At 41.5% G+C, this 13,198-nt stretch overlaps 1 long non-coding RNA gene across 1 annotated transcript; it reads left to right on the top strand.

Moving 5' to 3' along the window:
- Window positions 1-1,024: 1,024 nt before the first annotated feature.
- Window positions 1,025-2,579, top strand: LOC120441135. Its single transcript, XR_005613811.1, has 3 exons — window positions 1,025-1,214; window positions 1,879-1,961; window positions 2,115-2,579. It is a non-coding gene; the product is annotated as an uncharacterized LOC120441135 (long non-coding RNA).
- Window positions 2,580-13,198: the final 10,619 nt, after the last annotated feature.

Genomic DNA, 13,198 nt, shown 5'->3' on the forward strand with positions numbered 1-13,198 from the left:
AAGTTCATCTGCTGTGATCACGCTGCTGCACGCTGACCTCTCAACACTGACACTGTGGGGTGTGTGACGTGTAAACAAGTCCCACTCTCTGGCCCTGTGCAGCCGTAGATATGATCGCAGTAGTAATTTTAGTATTTGCATCACAGCATTATGAACAGCGAGCAGCAGCAGCCTGATAGCAGCTTCTGCTGCACACATGAAAGATTCTGCTGGGGTTTAAAAACACCTCTGACAGCATTTGGAAATCGGTACAAGAGTGTTTGTCCTGTTGTATAAAGCCTTAACTGACCAGTTAGCGTGTGTAAGCAGAGTCCTCGCTGATGGACAAAATTGGCTTCCATGTAGTAAATGTCTGTGTTAATTTGTTTACATTTGTACCTTTTATCAAAATTGAAATGAAAAAAAAGCATACAGGCATATTGTCTGGAGGCAGTTGTAAATAAATATTCCAGCTCGATTCACTGCAGTGATGCAACAAACATCATATCTTTCCATGTTTCTGCTCACGAGCTCAGAGATGCTCAGTGACAGCGACGTGTCGTGTTGTAACTTTTTAATCTTGATGATTTTTAAATTCTTTTTCACTCTGTCTCCAGTATCTTGTGTTAAATTTTCACTTTATGTTTAAATTGCATACAAAGGCTCACATTTGAATGATCTGAACATTTTGAATTTCCAGCTGTTTGGTTTATGTTGCTGTTATTAATGATTTATCAGGTATTTGCAGCTTTGTTTTGTCCGTCTAGTTTGTTGCCATGCCGCGTCCTGTTACACGGGAGCTTCCCTGTGCAGAGAATCTGCTTTAAAAGAATCCATTTAAACACAATAACTATTTTTTACCATCAAATTAACCGTGGCACTTTCCTGACTGATTTTCCTCACTGTGAGTGTACCTAGCAGCTGCCTCTAATACGGCTCAGCCCTGACTGGATGCAGAGTTGTAATTAGCCTATTAACAGTTAACAGGCAGGTTTTTTCCAGCAAAGGCCACATAGTAAAAACATTTAGACTGTAACTGCTGGAACAGACTGAAATAATCAGCTCTGGTTTACACAGATAATTGCCTGTTACACAATAAGAAGGACAGCGTTTGTGACATTGTTTGTGACACTTTGACACATCGAGGCGCGGATGAGCCGACAACCCACGCCGAAGACGAGGCTGTGGAGATCAGGTCCCTGCTGCAGGGATCCAGGTTACCAGCAACCAATTAGGTAATGAATGAAGCTCCGAACTCTGGGCTTAACGAGACCTCGAGCATGTTCCGACAGCCTGCTGACGGGTCGGCGGGTAATGCGTGGGGCTTGGCGATAACAAGGGCGTGCCGTGTTTGTGACAATACGATTTGTGGTGTAACCTCCTGAACCCGGACTTCTCGTTTAAATGCCTCCATCATAATAAACATACAAGGATATCAAGTACGAACATGTAGTTTCTCATTCAAAAAAATGTGCTCAAGCCACACAGATGCTCACACAAATACTGCACATATCACAGATTGTTAAATGTTTCCTGAAACTTCAGCCTCACATATTTTAACCTTTTGAAACCTCTGTGTCTTCACTGCAACATATAAATAAAGAATTGCATGAGATGGAAACAAAGTTTGACCTTACAGCAGAAGGTTGCAAAACTTTTACCCCTGGTGGATCCAGCAAGGCCGGAGAGGGCGAACCTGAGTTTTTAACTTTTTGATGTAGTGTCAAGTATATTCACAAAGTTTGCAGCATTGTGAAAAAAAAGAAACATTTCATTATGAAATATGTGCAACTTGTTTCTTAACACAGTGATTATATGTTTGTACTGTACAGTCACACAGCAGTGAGAGGTCTGTGCACAGGCTTGTGTGTGTACTTTACTTTCTTCCTGTTTTGACAGCTCGTTCAGATGAAGGGAGGCCTGCATGCTACAGCATACTGGGCTAATGACACTCCGGGTACTCTCCTCTGTGTCAGATTAAGGTATGTTGTAATCATTTGAGTTACTTATTAAGACAAAGTAGGCATCTTCTTTGGCCATGAAGGAGATTTAACGTGTTTGCACATGTGCAGTGTTTAGCACATTTAAACCAAACTCAGGTTTGTTGTCCTCCTCGGTGGGGTTCATTTGTGCAGGTGTGAACGCAGTAATGGCACTTAGGTGCAGATCAAAACAACCGTTTGGAGGAGGTGGACTTGGTACGGTTCCAGATGAACTCCAGAGTGATTCATTTATGGTGTGAACGTGATCCGACCCCAATATGAACCAAGTTTGAGATAAAAAATGTCCTATAGCAACTTTGTAACGTTCTACTTACTTTCAAAGTTTTAAATGGAATGGCTTCCAGTCATTCAAGCAAACTCCTCAACATGTATAACCCCAAAAGAGCACTGAGATCGTCTAGCCAGATGCTCTTAGTACAGTCAAGGTCTCGACTGAAGCGTAGAGGAGATCGGGCCTTTGCAGTTGTAGTGCCTAGACTCTGGATTCATTTGCCATTTTTCATGTTGGCTTTTGATTCAGTTTGAATAGAATCCAGTTTGTTTTATGTTTGTTTTGTTTTATTTTTATGTTGAATATATTGTCATTACCTCATTATCGGCTCATTTTTTGTTGTATTTTTCTGTTTTTCTGTTGTTTTCTCTTGTTCATAAATAATTGTAAAGTATTTGGTCAACTTTGTTGCTTTTAAATGTGCTATAGAAATAAAATTGATATTGATACATTTGTATTCTCAGTGCAGGGTGGTACTATAGATGTACAGAGGCCTGTATGAGCTAGCAGCTATCTGTGAAATGATTGTAAATTCTCCATTTTCTCACACAGAACCTTCTTGCCATATTTGCTTTTGTCGCTCCCACGCCAGACACATCTGACCAATGAGCGGACTGAACTTGATAGTAGTGACGCATTTTGGTTCGCTTGGAGTTCCCTTTGTATTTTTCTCTGTGTGAAAACAAACCAAACGACAGGAAAACGCTGCAAGTTTACAAACTCCTCAACTGGTTTGGACCAGAGAACTAAAGGTGTGAAAACCACCTAAAACTGTGTTGCTGCTTCACTGCAGACCAATTAAAACATTTTGAAAATGAATGTGATCTTAAAGAAACTATTGTTTGTTTGTTAAGAGCTTTACACACTGAGTTGTGAAAAATATTCTAACATATTCTAATATTGTTGTAGAAAAGTCGTGTTCCAAAAACAAATTTTGTGGTTAAATCCACTAGAGCTTTCTTACATATTTCAGGATGTCAGTGTGGCAGTTTCAGTTCTGGTTGGCAGAGTTGGGATCACATCTGAGGAGCTGGTTCTGCCACAAGTGTCTTCCTGCCAAAATAGAGTTTTTCTTCCCCACTGTCACCAAGTGCTTACCTCTGCATTAGTGTAGATCTTATTATTGGTCTTTACCTTACCCATTATATTTTATAAATACATATAAAGCACTATATTAATAAAACTGAACTACATTGAGTTGCTGTAATGACACAGATATCTGTCGTGTGTCTATTGCTTATGCACATTCTCAAAATCCATGTGTGAGCTGAGCATCTAGTGGCCTCCTGCACAATGATGATGCACTATTGTATGTTGTTCAGCTCCTGAGAGAGCCACCTACACACTGCATAACCGAGCATCAGTATATGACCAAGCTGACTTGGATGTGACAGAGCTACCAGCGTCAGATAAAAATGCCGGTTATACGTCTTTGCTTTGTGCCACAACTTGATTTACCGAAGGGTAAAATCAATACAACTTGACATTACACGTAGTGTCATGGATCATGCTGGCAGGTGAAGTAACTTGCCACGCTAGTCCTCTAGGATTTCCACTCAGATATGATTTTGCTATTGAACATGCTGGCTAGGAACATAAATTCAATCAGCAACTATAATGTAGCTACACTGCACAAACCTGGTGATATTTATAGCATCAGCTGATAAATGTGTAATCTGATACCAAATCAGCTCCCAGAGTTTGGACGAATTAGCCGACCTTATCTGACAGAGCTTGGAACTCCTGCCTTGTTACTTGGCACACTGTTGTATTCTGTTTAGTGCAATTCAGTAGTATGGAGTAAGAAAAGATTTAAGACAAAGTTTAAAAACCAGCTGATCACCATGTGTAAGATGTAGAGCTGAGAGCTGAAACAGCAGTGAACACAGACTGTATACTGCTCTGTTCCAACTACTTCTCTCTCACTTGTGCCAGCTTCTTTGAAAACTAATCCAGTCTCAGCAGAGACAGATGAACAAATTTAATCTGGTATCCTGCTCCCTGTTACCCTTGGCACTGTGGATCGGGGTCACAGCGGAGGGGTGCGTGTGTGCGCGTCGCTGTAAAGGCAAACAGCACGGAAGACGACTGATGATGCTCTAAGGTGAGTGTGAGAGTAAGGAGGACTCAGGTGGTGGGCTGATGCATGATGGGAGTGACGGCAGCTCAGGTGGGACTTAATTCAGTGTCAAATGAGACGGAGCGATGGGGGAGGGGTGATATAAAGTCCTGCATCAGTACTGCAGCTGAGCCCCTCTGATACCTCTGCACATAGATCACACTGACAGGTCAGACTGAGTCTCTGTACAGCTACCAGAGAAACAAAGACATCACACATACAACAGAGGAAAAGACTAATAGTGTAGAAGTAGTGCATAGAAATACACAGGTTTACTACACACTACCCATACACAAAGTAACAAAAGATGATGCTCATTACTGTAAGACAGTTCTGTATTTAACTAAAGACTTTTGGATTTTTCTCCCCATCGTGTGAGAAAGACAGCAGCTGCTCACTGATGACTTCCAACATGGCTGCCGGAGACAGGAGGGGTTACATCAGCTGAAAGGTTTCTATTCCTGAAACTGTGTCAAAGTGACGTTGTCTCGCAAAACAAACAGCACATTAAAAACAAGCAACATATCACATAATCCCTAATCCACTCCTTTTATTTATTTCTGCATGCGTTTGCGTGCTCTTCTGCTTCTGAGGGACAATTTTAGTCCTATAGAGTGAAAACTGTCATCTAGTCATTACTTCTTCAAGGCTTCTTTTGACTTCTTTTGACGGAGAATGTATGGTCCATTCAACAATGGAAATAAAAATAAGTAATTTAAAAGGACAATATGTACAAATGCCGAAATTCAATTCCATACCAGGATTTATCCGAAGTCTTTACTGTGATTGAAGGATTAAGAGAATAATAAGGATTTCTTTTATTGCTTTAATGGTTTCGTGTCTGTTTTTGTGTTTCTGGTTGCTTATTAAAATGTATCTAAGCTTCATGTCATGATTAAAATACAAAGTGTAGTTGGTCCACACTGAGTTCATTTATGTAATTGTTTGCCTTTAGCGCTGCTAAATGATTGTGGAGGTTCTTGTTGGTTTCTGAAATTCCCCAGAGTTGAATCAGGGGTCATGAGGGCTTAGCAAGCCCTCTGGATCATCAGCAAAAATGGACCACTCTGCTATTTTTTTATTTATCATAGCTTTGGGTGGTTATTTTACATAAATCTGGTTCATAAAGTCTTTGTATTTTAAAAATAAACTTCCACTACGGAAGCATCAACATTTATTTTCAAAAGGCCAAAACCAAAAGTTCACCATGTTCTTCTGTCCATGATTCACACGGCCTATTGTCTGAGGTTATTTTGTAGTTATGATTCCTTTTTGCTGCTTTTTGGAGATGTTTAAGTTCCAGTTTTTACATTTAGTATTGGTTTAGTCCTTTTATGTTTCTGAGTTTATTTTTCTGGTTTATGTTCTCTTGTCTATTTGGTTTCCTTCGTGTCTTCGTCTTTGTGTCCCTCGCTCTCCAGGTCCTAGTGTTGTTGTGTCTTGTCTTCCTTTTCTCTTCCCATCTTCCCCTCGTGTTTCATTCCATGTCTCCGCTATCTGTCTCCTGCACCCACGTGTCTTCTCCCCAACCCCAACCTCTCCTTCTCCCTTCATGTCCCTCGCTGTGTGTCTCAGTCGCGTCACCGCGTTTCGTCTTCCTCACCTTTTTCCGTTGTTCCTCTCTTTGTGTTTCATCTTTCGCCTAACTGCTTGTTTATCCCCATTTTTATGTCAAGCTTGGGCATTTGTGTACTTCCTGTTACACAAATGGAGTTACTTTGACAGTCTCGCGTATGTGTTTAGTGTGTTCAGTTTTCCTTCCCCTGTGTCATTATGTCTATTCGACCCAGCTGCCTTCCCCATGTGTTTCCACTTCCCTCGTCACCCTTATGTGTATTTTATGTGTATTTATTGTTTGAGTTTCTCTTTGTCCTTCGTCAGATTATCTGTTTATCCTTCCATGTCTCATCTCTCATTTCAATGTTTTAAGTATAATGTTGTTAGTGTTATTTTCTTTTCAGTTTAGTTAGCGTTTATGTTCACCCTTTGCCTTTCTTTCGTACCTGCTCTAAAGCCACAATAAACCGGCTCGCCTTTTGTTAAGATTTAGTTTTCTCTCCTCTGTTTATCTGCGTTTGAGTTTATGCAGAGCACCCACTGCTGGGGCAGCCAATAAAAATAAATGCTGTTCTTGTATGTTTGCTCTGCAAACTGTATGCATACAAGGCAGATTCAGCGTAGCCATTAAGTAATGTCTGAAGATTCTTGAAATAAGATAAGATAAGATAAGACTTTATTGATCCCACGACGGGGAAATTTTTCGTTACCTCAGCTCAGGCACAGATATGAGAAGGAAAAATATCAGACGGAAAAATACAAAAAATACAAATAAAGTACAAACAAATAAAAAATAAGTAAGATAATACACTATATACAACGGTAGCATACATGAGGGTTCTTGACTTTTATATATTCTAAATGGTTTGTAAAGATTCTGATGTTCAGAAATAACTTGTAAAGACTTTTCACATTTCATCAGAATCCCTTTAAAAACCTTCTAAAACCCTTAAAAGGTTTGTGACCATACAAAAAGTCAATGTTGAAAGGTAAGTACTCACCAGTTAAGTAGAAATTTGTCTGAAACCTGCTGCTGAGCACTGAAAAGGAGCTCCAAGGTGAAGCTCATATTTTAGCATTCAAACATCTGATCACAGTCAACATATGGCAGCGGGCGCCTTGCATTGTCTGGGCTCACCTTGAAGCCCTCACACTATCCTTTAAGTTGAAAGCAATCACTTCAAGTAGTTCAATATCTGATCCTCCTGAATCCTCCTGTGCAGGTGTTCTGGGCATGAGCAGGAGTAGAGCGGTGTGGAAATGCAGAAGATGGACAATTTCTTAAGTGACTAATCGTTACATTTCATGGTTACATCCTCTTTATTTACTCTTAGTTTAAAATTATCTATACTGCCTAAAATTCACAGGTAAAAAAATATTTTGGAAGCAGCCTTTCCTCCCAACAGCTTGCAGCTTTATTACAGTGAACAGTTGCCTTTTCATGCAGCAGGCCAGGAATTTGATTCAAGGACACGGCTTTTCAAGGTAACCGAAAACATCACTTTTTAGCTTTCCGGACAGAGAGAGATGTCTTTCCCATGAAGGAACAGATAGCAACACAATGGTGAGATTTATGTCTGCACTTTCTGAGCCCACAGTATCAGAGGGCCTTTCACTTCCACCTGATAAGAAAGACCCTTAGACCAAGTCTCACCCTGACCCCCACACCAGGAGAAAGACAGTTAGATTTTCTTATTCTGATGAAGGAACACATCAGGGCCTTTCAGGTTTTGTGTTTGTATGAGTGCCAGCTTTCATTTGTTGTACGCTGACACTTATGTCAGGGACTCTTAGAGACACAAATACTTCCTGTTTAACATCTGCATTTTTCTCTCTCATCACACAGACGGTACACTTAAGGCCTTTACATCGAGCGCTTTGTGAAAGAAAATCCAGACTTTTTGGATGTGAACTTGTGTAACATTGTCTTTTGTCTAATAATTTGCCCTGAAAAAAGAATTCCATCTATCCATCCTCTTCTGCTTATTCTATCAGGGTCGCAGAAGGGCTGGAGCCTAACCCAGAGCACTCATAGGTCGAGAGGCGGGGTACACCTGATCACCTGTCGCAGAGAGACAGTCGACCCTTCTCACTCACATTCACACCTATGGGCAGTAATCTTTTCAGTAATCCCTTAGTGTCTTTGCATACACCTCACCAGTGTCACTGATACTTTGTAGATGGGCGCTGTTCTGGCAGCCTAGATCTCATACCAGCTTTTGATGTGTCCTGGTAGAACTTTGCAGAAGTTCATGAGAACTTGGTAAATGACGTGTAAATCATGTTGTGCTTGAAGTAATCTGACAGAATTGAAAATGGTGTAAATTTCACTGGTGTTTGGGATGATTCCACTCTCCTCATGGGTAGGAATTACTGGGATGTCCTCAGGTGGACATCTAGGTATTTTCTGGTAAGGAGAAAGGAGAAAGGAAAGGAGATGCTTTACTTCACGCTTCTGCTTCAGTGCCGACCTCTGCCTGCCTCACCACCCCAACATTACACGGCCATGCGCCTGTCTGACTCCAACCAACATTTGAAACATGACCGCCACCGGCTGAGACAACCTGCTGCTACTTGCCTCATCCTAGCAGTTCCAGCTCTCTAGGAAGCTGCACAACACCGACTGGTGACACAGCAGTGGAAGGTCCGACTAAAACCAACCACCCTGCCACAGTGAAGCATTGGGCAAACAAACGTAACCATCTTTGGATCGATGATGTTGGCAGACTGAACTAATTCTAATTGAATCTTAGAGAAGATCCCTTTGTACTTGTTCATTTTCACCATTTTCATCCACAGGCTGGTATTGTAAATTCTGACCCTGTGCACCTGTCCCTCTCTCTGGAGAGCCTTTATAAAGTCCTCATGTGGTTTGCATTGCTTTCACCTACAGGATGGAGACCTCTGAATCAGTAAAAATAAGTACGGCACAACTGTGTAGTAATCACTGTGCTGCTGTAGCTTTTATGGGTGCTCATAATATTCTTACCATCTGATTAACCTCATATTCACTCCTCCCAGCTGCTTGGTTCCTTTCCAATCTCACACGGTTTTGTGAAGCCTGTACATGAGCTGAAAGTGAACTATAGAGTGATGTATGGAAAGAAGGAGAATGTGTGTGGCAGTCTGACTGATGGTGCAGTCATGCAGTAAATGATGTTGGTTTAAGGCATCATACCAGGGTAGATTGCCACCTCCTCAAGCCAACACACACACCCACACACACACACAGTCAAACTTAATACACAGCCGCCTCTTAATGATAATGCTCTTTAAATGGCTTTATTGATTTTAATGTAGCCTACCACACATATATTTTATGAAAGTCAATACGATAAGAGGGCCACCTCCCTAATGTAAATAGCCGGTTGGAAGTCTATTAGAATGGTTATCGATGGAGGAGTGGTAATTACCTGCTGCTGCACCATACCCACTCGCTCTTTATCCAGCCATGTCTCAGCCTGACACTTTAAAGCCACAATGGAGCCGAATATCAGGGGGAAGCTGGTGAATATGCAATGCAAATCACTGCCCACAGAGTCCATGTGCTTTTGATCAATATGGTGACTTTGGACTGCAAGTAGTTGGACTGCAGTTTCTAATGGAGCGAGGCATCTTTCCAGTACCTGAAGGTAAGAAGAATATGTTTATGCAGTCACTTAAGCTGATTTTCCTCCCATTTAATTTTTCTGCTTCACCATCACGGCTGATGAGAATGATTCTTTTACTGCCAGTATCGCTTAGAGCCAGATATTCATCCATTTAGAACCACATATCCAGATCCACGTCAGGCACCGTCTGTTTTTCTATGTTTCACAGTTCCCTCCTCTTCCTCATTTCCACTTCCCCTTATACTTTCATGAGTGCTTGCCCTTCCTGTCTTTGTTTTCCCTCTGATACTCTGATTGTCGTCACCTGTCTCGTCTTCACCTGAGTCTGCTTTAATTATCGCCTTGTTCCCACCTGTGCCTCGTCCTCCATGCAGTCCTCTGTGTATGTAGAGCATTGTCTTTTCCCTGGCCTGATCCATGCTCATTCTCCATGTGTTTCCTTCTCTATCAGATATATCTTGTGACCAGTTTTACGGTTTTATATTTGTGGACTCTTTAACAGCCAATAAAGGGCTCATCTCTGTGTCCTGCTGGAGTCTCTTTCAGCTGGATGTCCCCAAAACTCCTCATCTAGGAGACGACGTGGTCACATACTGGCTCTGCTTTGAGCTCTTGCAGAATGACTAAACTACTCACCCCATCCCTAAAGTTAAGTCACTCCTCAGTCACTCCTTAAAGGAAGCCCAGTTCTGCCACTCATAAGCACATATGTCTTTTTTTATTTTGATCACTACTCACAATTCATGACCATGAGTGAGGGTGGGAACTTCACTTGTCAAAAATTAGTTCTTAAAAAAATGTCTTTTTCCCTGGAAGTTGTACGTCTAACTGCCACTTTGCTGTTTTGGACAATCCACAGATTTTAGGTCTTTTTCTCTCGTTCTCTTTTCTCTCTGCCATTTCTCTCGTATGTCTCTATGAAGCATCTCCATTACTCCTAAAGTGTTGGATGGCGGGTTTAAGGTACACCAGGTCATGACATTAGGAAGGCCAGGCTGTCAGGTGCAGCTTATGTTTACTTCGAAGGGTTTTGAGTGTGAAAGGGTGTATTTTAACTCAAACCAGGGCTTTCATCATATCAGATTTTCACTAAAAGCATGTAGCACATGTTTTATATTTGTCCTTTATTCTGACCGTCAAACACACTGCAGCAGAAAAGAATGAAATCCAGATCTACAGATAGAGGTGTGAAGTTTTTGCCTTCTTTCTTGCCTGTCTTCAAATGAGCTTTATTAATATAGTAGCACTTTTCCTGTTCAAAGTGCTTAAAGAACAGTATCTTTAATACTTTTACACTTACACATGGCTGATTTGTCTGCTCCATAGTGTCATCTGCCAGGAGACTAATCCCTAAACTGGGAAACCCTGGGTTAGGTTACTGAGTCGATGCCACTCTCAGGTGACTACTTTGTCTGATGATGGGTAAATGAAGCCAGATAAGGTGAAGATGTCATGAGCATTTTGACCTTGTGCAGACCTCTGCAGGCTGCTAAACCTGTGATTAAAGCAACCGCTTTAAAATATGTTGATTTATTTGGGAAAAATCATCATGCAAATTCTGACCCCGAGTCTGGATGCAATTCTTAATATGCTTAGGTTTAGCACTACAATAGTCCTTCTCCTGCTGCTGCTTTTGTCTCTGCTGGTGTTCTACTATTCTGCAGTTGTGAGTACACTGGAGTGAAAGTTTCGACTTCAGATTTCTACGTGAGGAGCATCTCCATTTGCATGAAAAAGAAAAAAAAGACTTTCATGCATCCGATTCATTCATTCTCTCCCCCTTTTTTCAGTCCTCCCCCTCTTTTTTCCTCCCTCCCAGCTCCACGACTGGGTGACGCCGCTTAATTGGCGACGACACTGAAACATGTCATGTCCTGCTCTGCAGCCTCCTCTGCATAATTAAAACAAGAGCAACACTTCATCTCCACTGCAGCGGGAGGCAGATGAGAGCGAGGGCGAGAGATGCTGGCGGTGAGATTAGAGAGAGAAAGAGGGAGAGAGAAAGGGAGAGAGGTGAAAGAGTCTTCTGTTATTTCTCTTCTTAAAACCTATTTTTATAGACCGGCTTTTATGTGATGGCTTTTATCCCATTATTTTTACAAATATATTATTTTTACCCTCTGTGTCTGTCCTTTTATCTTCAGCTCCCTTTTTTACTTTTTAATTTATTTCCACTTTGATGTTTGAATTTATGTCATTGTTAAAGCGCTTTGACAACTGTCCTCATGCAGCGCTCCATAAATTACATTTAATATTAAAGGGGAGAAGGGCTGATGTATGGATGCACACCGAACGGCCGAGCTTGAGAGGGCTCGGCAGGAAACAGAGGGGTTGTCGTGGCAACAACAGAGGTGGAGTGGATGACCTTTTCTTCTGAGGATGCTCAAACCGAACCTGCCTCTGTCACTCCAACTGTTACCGGAGCATTCTGTGAAAATGAAGAAGGTGAAAAATTATTTAGACACGCTGTCGAGTGACTCTTTTGACTGAGGCTGGGATGGTATATTCAATTCAATTTCACTTACACAGAGCTGGTTCACAACAACAGTTCTCTGAAGGTGCTTTATATTTTAACCAAGCACTTGGCGCTAGTGTGGAGGAAGAAGTCCCTTTTAAGACCAGCACCAGGCTCAGGCAGGGGTACAGCCATCAGGGGTGAGGGTAAACAGAAAAAAAACACATGATTGTGAGCAGAGAAAAATGGACCTGGAAGAGAAGTCATCTTGTGAAAGGTCAAAATGATGGGTCAGGGTCACCTGGTTTGCTCTAACTGTAAGATGTTGTGTACAAAACATTTGTTTCTATAAGAAATGTTTCATTTGTTGTGTTGTCCCATAAAATGTGTTTAAATATTATAAAGGATGATATTTCCAGTATGAAAGCAAGAACCCCCAGGCAGCAGATACTCACATAGATGGATTACCACATGAGCAAAGTGGGCACGTTGCCTGAGGGGAGGGCCGTGATTGATTTTAACATATTGAAGTAAGGGAATTTGGAAAATATACTATTATTGTTGTAAAAGTGTTATTTACAATCTGCTGGTCAACATGGAGAAAGCATAGTCTGTGGAAGAAAGGCGAGCTGGTGGTTCTGTCATCATTGCTGCTGCAGCTCTGCCTTTGGTGCAGGGCCTGGATGCTAAAGCTGCTCAGCCAGTTTGAAGGTGATAGTGGTGGAGAAGCTGTGCAAACACTACCAGACCGAGCTCAGAGGAAAGTTGGATGCACAGGAAAAAAATGTTTGATTATTAAATATATTCTGCATGTTTGTCACATACACTACCAGTCAAAGGTTTGGACACACCTTCTCGTTTAATGGTTCTTTATTTTCACAACTGTTTACATTGTAGATTCTGCTGGTTCAGTGTGCCTTCAGTTTTGAATAAATCCCCAACAGTGTCACCAGAAAGTTCACTCCTCCATGCTTCATGTAGAGACCATCTGTTCACCTTTTCTGCATTGCCATAATATAAATTTTAACAGCTGTCAGCTGTGTATCAACTTGACTTCTGCACAACACAACTGATGGTCCCAACCCCATTAAGAAGGCAAGAAATTTCACAAACAAACCCTGACAAAGCACACCTGTGACGTGAAACCATTCCAGGTGACGACGTCATGAAGCTCATTGAGAGAAGTCAACAAAGCAAAGGGAG

This window comes from Oreochromis aureus, linkage group 2 (assembly GCF_013358895.1).
Source record: "Oreochromis aureus strain Israel breed Guangdong linkage group 2, ZZ_aureus, whole genome shotgun sequence".
Lineage (NCBI taxonomy): Eukaryota > Metazoa > Chordata > Actinopteri > Cichliformes > Cichlidae > Oreochromis > Oreochromis aureus.